Genomic DNA, 9787 nt, shown 5'->3' on the forward strand with positions numbered 1-9787 from the left:
TGGAGGACAATATGACCCATTTTTTTAACTCATGGATGAAGCATCTTGAACATATGAAGAGATAGCTATGTTATTACAATCTGTCAACTGACAGTAAATGCATCTGAGCAATACTGCAAATGCTGGCAAAGCACCTAAATATATTTAGATCAGGTCTCGTGGCTACAATGGGGCTTGATAGAGCTATCAATCCTTCATGTTGCTTTGCAAGTGAAACAGCCTTGAGTAAACACCATCATCTGCAGATATCAGTGTTTGGTGGTCACCGATTTCAGCCACCTTCCCTTTCTCCATCACAACAATCATGTCTGCATTTATGACTGTGGACAATCTATGCGCCACTGCGATGCTTGTAATATTGCTTGATCGCTCACCTCTGTTGTTCCACTCCTTGGCCCCTAAAGAAGTCATCACCACCCTCTCAGACTCACCATCGAGTGCGCTAGTTGCCTCGTCAAGAAGCAGAATGTCTGGCTTCTTTAGTAGAGTTCTTGCGATAGCTATGCGCTGTTTCTGCCCTCCTGAAAGCTGACCTCCTTTGTCTCCAACGACTGTGCCGTACCCTTCTGGCAAACCGCTGATGAACTCGTGAATGTTTGCGTCCATGGCAGCCTGGATGATTTCAGTTTCTGAAGATTCGTCACTTCCATAACTAATGTTATCTCTGATGGATGTGTTGAACAGAATTGGTTCCTGTTGAACTAATCCAATTTGCCTCCTGAGCCATCTGAGGTTGTAGTCCCTTATGTCTTTGTTGTCAACTAGCACTGTACCTCTGTGCGGATCGTAGAATCTCAGTATGAGAGCCAGGACAGAGGATTTTCCTGCACCGCTTGGGCCAACCAATGCTACCCTTTGGCCAGGCTCGATGACTAGATTGAAGCCATCCAGAATGGTGATCTCTGGGCGTGATGGATAGTTGAAGTTCACACCCTGAAACTCAATTCTCCCCACGAGCCAGCGGTCACTTGTCGCTTTTGGTTCATCTGGCACGATCTGCGTCTCTCTGTCAAGTATGTCAAATGCAGGATTCAGTATTGTTATGGCTGACATGACCATGGGAATCAGGGTCCATAACTCTGTGATGGAAGGCACCGTGAGCGAGAATATCTGGTATGACCGTATGCTGTTCTCAAATGATGCTTGCTTTCTCTGGACCAGAACTGTGGTGTACCAGAGTGCCACTGCATGTGCGATGTTCCACAGGCAGAGCGAGATCCCTTGGATTATCCCATACTTCATGCTCTCAATCTTGGTGATTCTCATGGGTTCTTGCAGCGACAGTTCTGCTTTCTTCATGATTTCATCTTCATAAACAAAGGATGCCACGGTCCGGATGTTGCTAGCAGCCTCCGAAGCAAGGGACACGAGCTCCTGGTGACCGATAGCAGCGTCGCCGTAAAATCCCTTGGCTGACTTGGCTTGGATAAGGCCGCCGATGAAATGGCATGGCATGACTGCCCATGATACTAAACCCATCCTCCAGTTGACGAACATGCTTACCGTTGTTGCTATCAGGATTGAAGAGATGCATTGCACAATGACTGCCATCCTATCAGATATGATGCTCTTTACTGTTGATGTGTCACTGACAATGCGTGAGGTAAGAGATCCTACACCATTCTTTGGCTTTTCAAACCAACCAAGCTCATTTCGGAGCACAGCTGCAGTGTATTAAAACAAAAAAACTTGTCATATTGTGAACAATGAAAACTCGTGCAAGATATTGACAAGACCAGTGAAGAAAGTTTTCATATGGCATACATGAAAAGAGGGCCTCTCTTAGGTTTTTCATTGCCGTTTCTCCAATAACGCCATAAATGTAGTGCTGCAAGATGCTACTGGCCAGTGTGACCATCCCAGCCCCGAAGAAAATCAAAGAATATTTGCTGAGTTTTCTTTTTGCATCTTGATCATAGTATGCCACGCCAATTGTCATGATGAAGTAACCAAACAAGGGCTTTGAGATTCCAGAGATGGCCGCTGCTGAGGATCCTAATAGAAGTTTTGCAATGTCGTCTCTACATAGCCCATACCAAATTCTGAAGAAAGGAGGTATTTCCGTTCTGACCTCTTGCTTTGATTGCTTTGAGTTTATTGGTTCTAGTTTGTTCTGTTGTCCTTGCTTCATGGAGGGCTGTCTGTTGTATGCTTCATCAGTTTGTTCTTCTATTACTTTATCAGAAGGGCTGTTTCATAAATCAACGTAAACAGATTAGTAAATTCTTATGGAGTAATCCTACTTGCTATATTATCACTTAACTTCTGTGCCGTAGATTTTGTGAGCATCACCTAACCCTTAAAAATGGTATACAAATTCTTGTTATCAGCATCTTGGTAAAAGTGAGTTCAGTTACATTTTGGAAAATCTTTAGCTAGTAATCATTAAGGGCACAACTCCGGAGTAAACGTTTACCAATTTCTTAACTTGTAAGTGGTACAGTTGAGACACGTGAATCAACTGCATCAAGTCAACTACGCAAAAAAATGCAGTTGAATCAACTGAACTAGAAAACACATCAACGGTATCAACTGCACCGTTTACTAGTTTCTTATGGGGTAAATGTGCACTACTTAGCAGAGCACATCATGAAATACCTAACATGCATATACTGTTTTTTCAGCAAGAATAAAACGTTGGTGAAGCAAAGCTTTCCCTTGGCTAAAGTTAAGTTACCTTGCTACCATCTTTCCAGATTCCTTCTCAATATTTTGCATGCTGCATACGTTTGAGTAGAACGTGCTTTTCTCGAGCAACTCTTGATGTGTCCCGGTCTGTGCCACACTTCCATTCTCTACGACAACAATGGTGTCAGCATTTACAATTGTGGACATCCTGTGGGCTATCAGTATAACTGTCCTTCCATGCATGGCTCTCTCAAGTGCATCCTGCACTAGCTTTTCTGACTCTGAATCAAGGGCACTTGTCGCTTCATCCAGAAGGAGAATTGGTGGATCCTTCAGCATTGCCCTTGCAATAGCTACTCTTTGTTTCTGGCCTCCTGACAACTGCACACCTCTTTCTCCTACCTGATGAATCAAGATGTTGTAAGGCACAAGGGGAGTTCTTTAAAAAAAACTTGATATACATAATGAACTATTACAGAACCACCCATGATTCTCCAACAAGGTCAAGTTTTGTCACATATATTTTTGAACTTCTTACTTACTTACCTACTTACGAAGCCTTTTATCCCAAACAAGTTGGGGTAGGCTAGATATGAAACCCTTTCACGAGGACTTCCCAGGAGGTCACCCATCCTAGTACTACTCTCGCCCAAATGGGTTTCATACCCAAAAGACTGGCTAGTTTTTACGTTGGCTCGCCAAGCCTATCACAACCCTTAGATATGAAACCCTTTCACAAGGACTTCCCAGGAGGTCACCCATCCTAGTACCACTCTCGCTCAAATGGGTTTCATACCTATGGGACTGGCTAGTTTTTACGTTGGCTCGCCAAGCCTATCACAACCCTCCTCCTTTACCCGGGCTTGGGACCGGCTATGCCTATGTTCTGACCGGCATATTAGGGGCTTAGCCCAGTTAGTTGTGGCCCAGTTTATCTTATCGTTATTAGGGGCTTAGCCCAATTATCTTATTAGTAGGATTATATAAACTCGTGTAGGGACCTGTTTTGGGATTAAGCAAGAAGCAATCATATTTGCTCGGCTTCCTTAGGGAGCCGGGAGACCTAACCCTAGCCGTCGCCCCTACGCCATCTCTCTCGTGCACGCGCACGCAATGACGGCGCCCCAGCGCCAGCGACCACGCCTTCCTCCACGCCATCCCTCTTTCCACCGCTACAACCTGAGACCATGCCTTGGTAGGGATCCGGTTCCTACCAATTTGGTATCAGATAGCTTCGGTGTGATCATGTCCTTGCCGCCGCCCACCCCGACCGTCCCGCTGCCAACCGCGACGACCGCCCCGATGGCCACCATGGCCAGTGCCCCGCTCTTGCCGGTGCCAGTCACCTCCGCCCCCGCCCGTCCCCGTCGTCTTCACCCCAGAGGAGATGACGGCTGCCATCTGGGATATCACCCAGGCGGTCACAGGCATCTACACGTTCCTCACGAGATTCTATGGGCCGCAGCCGCCTGTGCCCTTCGCCACCGCCTCGCCGCCGTGGCAGCCGCCATCCTTGGCAACCCCCATCGCCGCCGCCATGCAGCAGCTGCCGTGGCAGCCGCCACCAGCGACGAACCCCGGCGCCTCCACCATGCAGCAGGGGCAACAGTTGCAGCCGCCGCCACCGGCGACCGCGGCCCTGAGCATCCCGACGACTGGCCCGGGGGTGCCCATCCACCAGATCCCGTTTCCCCTGTCGTCGTCCCCGTTACCGGCCTGGCTTGCTGGGTCCCTTAAGCCGGTCTACACGACGGCCTCAGTCGGGCCGCACGTGCTGCCCCCGCCGGCGACGCACCCAGCCATGCCGTTTGGCGGGTCCTCGGGCTCCGCCGAGCCCTTCGCCGGCGTCGATGGGCCCCTGTTCCAGGGCGGCACCCTGATGCCCGCCTACTCGGCCCCGTCATCCTCGCTGCTCCGTGCTGACGAGGCGCACCCGCCCGTCGTCCACGTCCAGACGCCGCCGAGATTTTCCAAGCTAGAGTTCGCGACCTACGACGGCACCGTCGACCCCCTGAATTGGCTCAACCAATGCGACCAATTTTTCATGGGACAGCGCATGCTCGCGTCCGACCGCACCTGGATCGCCTCGTATAATCTCCGAGGAGCCGCGCAGACGTGGTGCTATGCCCTCGAACAGGACGAGGGCGGCATGCCACCATGGGAGCGCTTCCGCAATTTGTGCCTCTTGCGCTTCGATCCGCCTATACGCGGGAGCCGTCTGGCGGAGCTTGGGCGTCTTTCGTTCCTCACCTCGGTGCAAGACATCGCGGACTGCTTCGAGGCACTGGCGTGCCACACCCCCGGCGTTTCGACTCGTCAGCGGGCTGAGCTCTTCTTCGGCGGCCTACCAGACCCCATCCGCGTGGACGTGGAGATGCGCGGGCCACAAGACCTCCAGACGTCCATGTACTACGCCCGCGCGTTCGAGCGTCGCGCGGTGGCCATCCAGCAGGCGCCACCGCCCCGGGCCGCTGGGCCACCACCCTGGCCGGAAGTTTCCGCGCAGGGTCGGCCTGCCCAGGCTTCCGCGGCGCCCCTCACCGCGGTTGCGGCACGCCCATTCCGCCGGCTCACCCCGGCCAAGCAACTCGAGCGTCGCCGTCAAGGGTTGTGCTTCAACTGCGACGAGCCCTACGTACCGGACCACGTCTGCCCATGACTCTTCTACCTGGAGGCTGCAGACTACATTGAGGAGGACCCCGCCGCCGCCGGGCTCGGCGACCAGCCCACCCCAGTTGACGCGGAGGTGTTTGGCGACCGTTGATCTTCCCCGCCTTCCAGCTCGAGGACGAGCTGTTTGTGCAGGCGGGGAGAGATGTTATGACCGGCATATTAGGGGCTTAGCCCAGTTAGTTGTGGCCCAGTTTATCTTATCATTAGTAGGGGCTTAGCCCAATTATCTTATTAGGAGGATTATATAAACTCATGTAAGGACCCGTTTGGGATTAAGGAAGAAGCAATCATATTTGCTCGGCTTCCTTAGGGAGCCGGGAGACCTAACCCTAGCCGCCGCCCCTGCGCCCTCTCTCTCTCGTGCGCGCACGCAACGACGGCGCCCCAGCGCCGGCGACCACGCCTTCCTTCACGCCATCCCTCCTTCCACCCCTACAACCTGAGACCACGCCCTGGTAGGGATCCAGTTCCTACCAGCCTAGAAGACATAGGCGGATATATCGACTACTCATTGTACTTTATTCTTGGAATTTTCTTGATCATAAGATAACAGGAGTTCTATGATTTATCTTGAACTTTCAAATGGTTCCTTGGAATAGGCATTCATTGTGCTTGGTTTATTAACTGTACAACTAAAATGGATTTATTGTGATTTTTTTTCTACTAACCTCTACTTCTGTTGTTCTGGCTTCCATTGCAAGTTGTATGCACATTTGATTTTCAGCCAAAGCTCTGTGTGTCTTTCATGTTTAAATTTGGAAATTCATATGCTGTATTACTATTGGAAGGTCATTTGCATACTACTCATTATTATCTACTCCCTACAACAACAAAAAACAACAACAAAGCCTTTAGTCCCAAACAAGTTGGGGTAGGCTAAAACTCCGTCCCAAAATTCTTGTCTTAGATTTGTCTAGATATGAATGTATCTAACACTAAAACGTAACTAGATACATCCGTATTTAGACAAATCTAAGACAAGAATTTTGGGACGGAGGGAGTATTTACTTTACCAGCCAATTCCGTTGTAATATACTCCATCCGATCCATATTAATTGTCGCTGACTTAGCTGATTTAGTACAAAGTCAGCGACAATTGATATGGATCGGAGGGAGTAAAATTATTAACAGAACGTTGTTGACAAAGTGCCAACTATGAGTCTGATAAAAGGCAATGCAATTGGCATGATCATAATAGTGCCACGTCATTGTCAAAGCGCCAATTACAAGTCTGATGAAAAAAAAATATTGTCATTGTAATAGTATCACAATGTTTTTGTTCTAACTTTCAATGGTCTTAACCTTTTCGTGTCCTAATAAAAACCATAAAGGAAGACAATTCATGTTTAAGTGCAGAAAGTAGCTAGGCTTAAGTCAACTATACAGAATTACCCTTTTCTTGCATTCCTTGCTGAACACATACGTACCTCTGTCAAGTATTCATTGGGAAGTTTAGATATGAATGAATGCACATTAGCTGTTGTTGCTGCTTCAATTATCTCTTCATCAGTTGCATCCATTTTACCAATCCTTAAGTTGTCCTTGATAGTACCAGAAAACAGCGATGGCTCCTGAGATACTGAAGCTATATTTCTCCGCAGGGATTTCAGATCTAGTTTCTTAATACTGTGGCCATCAATGAATATGTCACCTGCAGCATTATGTCTCATCACTGACTGAAATATTATGACTAGTTTAGCTTGCAAGTACATAGGCATTTTAATTGATAACAGCCAAATTCTAACTTTAATTCTGACATAGAACTTTAATAATATATACTTATTGACTTAGATCACACATACAGTTGCCTACCTGAGGTTGGATCATAGAACCTTTGAAGTAGTGAAATAACTGTGCTCTTCCCACAGCCGCTGCTTCCTACCAGAGCAACGACTTTTCCTGCGGGGATTGACAGTGAGAATCCTTGGAGAATTGGCTTATCCTGGCGGGAGGGATAGGCGAAATGCACCCCATGCAGTTTGATCTCTCCATAAACCTTTTCTAATATCGCTCCACCTTTTCCGTAACTTATGGATGGATTCCTTCTGATCACCTTGAAGACCTCTTTTCCTGCAGCCTTTGCTTGATTAAAGGTCTGAAGATCTGGTGCAGCGTAGGTAATTTATCTGCACTCCATGTGGTGAAATCAGTCAAGTCTATTGATTATAATTCATGGAAAAGGAAAGAATATGCATGCATACTACCTATGTACCTTGCAAAAAATCATATTTGAATGAAAATAGTTTTGGCGATTGAAGCAATCAGATAGGGTGTAGTTTATTACATTGCGCCAAAGAGGATGCTCATGATGGCAGCTATCGTGCCACCTCCTGTTGCTGCCCGGTTGCTTACTGCAACTGCCCCAATCCAAACCATCAGTGCCCATGAACAAAAGGTCACTGTTTGGAACAAGCCCAGCCCTATTCCCTTTATCACCGCCTCCTTCTTGCTTAGTTTGTATTGATTGTCTGTGCACTGCACAAAGGATTCCATGGCCCAGTTCTCTCCGACAAAGGAGAAGACAGTCTTGATATGTGACAAAGTCTGCCCACAAATGCAAACAAGGATTACAAAGTTAAAAAAAATTCTGATAACATTTTTATTTTTTATATTTCTGCTTATTCAAATAACCTAGCTTCAGGTACGGAGAGTTGACTCATCTACGTGGTTACCTGTTCTACGACAGATGTTGCTTGTGAGACAATAGCATTGCGTGACAATGATATGACATTCATCTTTTTCGTATATGTGGCTCCAATAGCGAGGATCAGAGGAATAACCAGGAAGGAGAGCATCGCGACTTCCCAGCAGCTGGCAAATGCAATTATTATACCAGCAAAGAAAGTGGAGAAGCTTGCGACGAAATGACCAAGCTGCAGAAAATTGAGCTCAGATGCAACTTCTCCACAGGACTTTAGAAATCATACAGTTATTGTTCAATATGATTGTGAAATGCATTACCTTCTCACCAATTGCATCTTGTATGACATTCATGTGGTTGGTTACCCCGGTGATGATGTTTGCAGTGGTCAAGTCTGTGTCGAAGGCACCAACCTCTTGATTGAGAACTGATCTCAGATATTCCAGCCGCATGCGTGCTAACTGCCTCTCACTCGAGTATATCCAGCAGGAGATCTCTGCAGCCAGTTTATCAGGGGAAATGTAAGCAATGTTTTGCCAGCCAATATTGCTACCATTAGATCTCCTTAACTCTCATTTTTTTTCGAACATAACCAAGTACTCCCTCCATTTCATAATAAGTGTTGTGGTTTTAGTTCAAATTTGAACTAAAACCATGACACTTATTATGGAATGGAGGGAGTATTATGTTTCTAATATATCATTCATCCTGCACATTAGTGTACTTCTGTTAGATTTTAGGATGTGCTTTTATGTCCTTTAAAAAATCATGGATTTTGAAGCAATAGGGATTGGGCAAACGTGCGACCATAAAAAAAGTTCTCTTTTGAGCAATCCAGGAGCGAAGTGTATAAAATCAGACCATAAATCAATGGAAAATATTTAAAGAAGTTGTGGAGTCTATATTTTCCATTCTTGTCTCTCCATATTAGTTCCTCTTTGAACCACTACAGGAGAATGCAAATAGTGTGTGGCTTGTTATCATTTCTTTTTACCAAACATGCAACATGCAACATCGAAGAAACTAAAAGTCCCTTGAGTCTTGACTTACCAACCATTCCAGCAGGAAAAGTAGCTGCCGCCATGTACCACACATACGGAACCACCTTCAAGCATCAAGGAGGAAAAAACAATGGTGTTAAAAGCAATTGTAGACCAATACAACCCAAGTTCAGGAGGGTAATATGTGCATGCATGTTTACCTTGTACAATGCATGGACCATGGCCTCCTGATTATTTATGTTGGTTCCGAAGGCATCAAGTGCTTTTCCGAGAAGGAGATATCCGATCGGGAATGCCATGCCATGGATGGCAGACCCGACGGTTCCCAAGGCCATGAGGAGCCAGTCCACCTTATCAGCGTAGCAGAGCAGCCCGAAGAACGGGAATGGCTTCTCATCAGCACTAGCTGCTGGGATGGTGCTCCTCCTATCATCTGTATCGTCATTCTGAGATGGTGAAATGGAGTGGTCTTCATCATAGGCTGTGGCCATTGTTTCCGGTGGACTTGGTTGCGCTTTTGCAGCAGGGAACCATGAAAGAGGAGGTGCATAGATGGCATGGTATTAGTAGGTGTTGCATACCTGTGTGCATGTTTACATGTAGGTGCTGACGAACATATTTCCAAAAATGGTGTGAAACAATAAACGTAGGTCCTCTCAAGGTTGAAAACAAAATATGCCGAGTTGGTCAAGGTATACATTAGCATATTACATCACTTTTATGTGGCAGTGTTTGCTTTAGTTTTGGCAGGGTTAAGTGTGCTGCCAAGTTCATTTTTCATTGGAGAATGAACGGCTCGAAATAATATGGCTGTTGGTTCTGTTGGAATAGAGAGAGAGCATGT

At 46.9% G+C, this 9787-nt stretch overlaps 1 pseudogene; it reads right to left on the minus strand.

The window, feature by feature from the left end:
* On the minus strand, window positions 1-9434 carry LOC123147382 (ABC transporter B family member 19-like; annotated as a pseudogene).
* Window positions 9435-9787: the final 353 nt, after the last annotated feature.

The sequence above is a fragment of the Triticum aestivum genome, chromosome 7A (assembly GCF_018294505.1).
Source record: "Triticum aestivum cultivar Chinese Spring chromosome 7A, IWGSC CS RefSeq v2.1, whole genome shotgun sequence".
NCBI lineage: Eukaryota > Viridiplantae > Streptophyta > Magnoliopsida > Poales > Poaceae > Triticum > Triticum aestivum.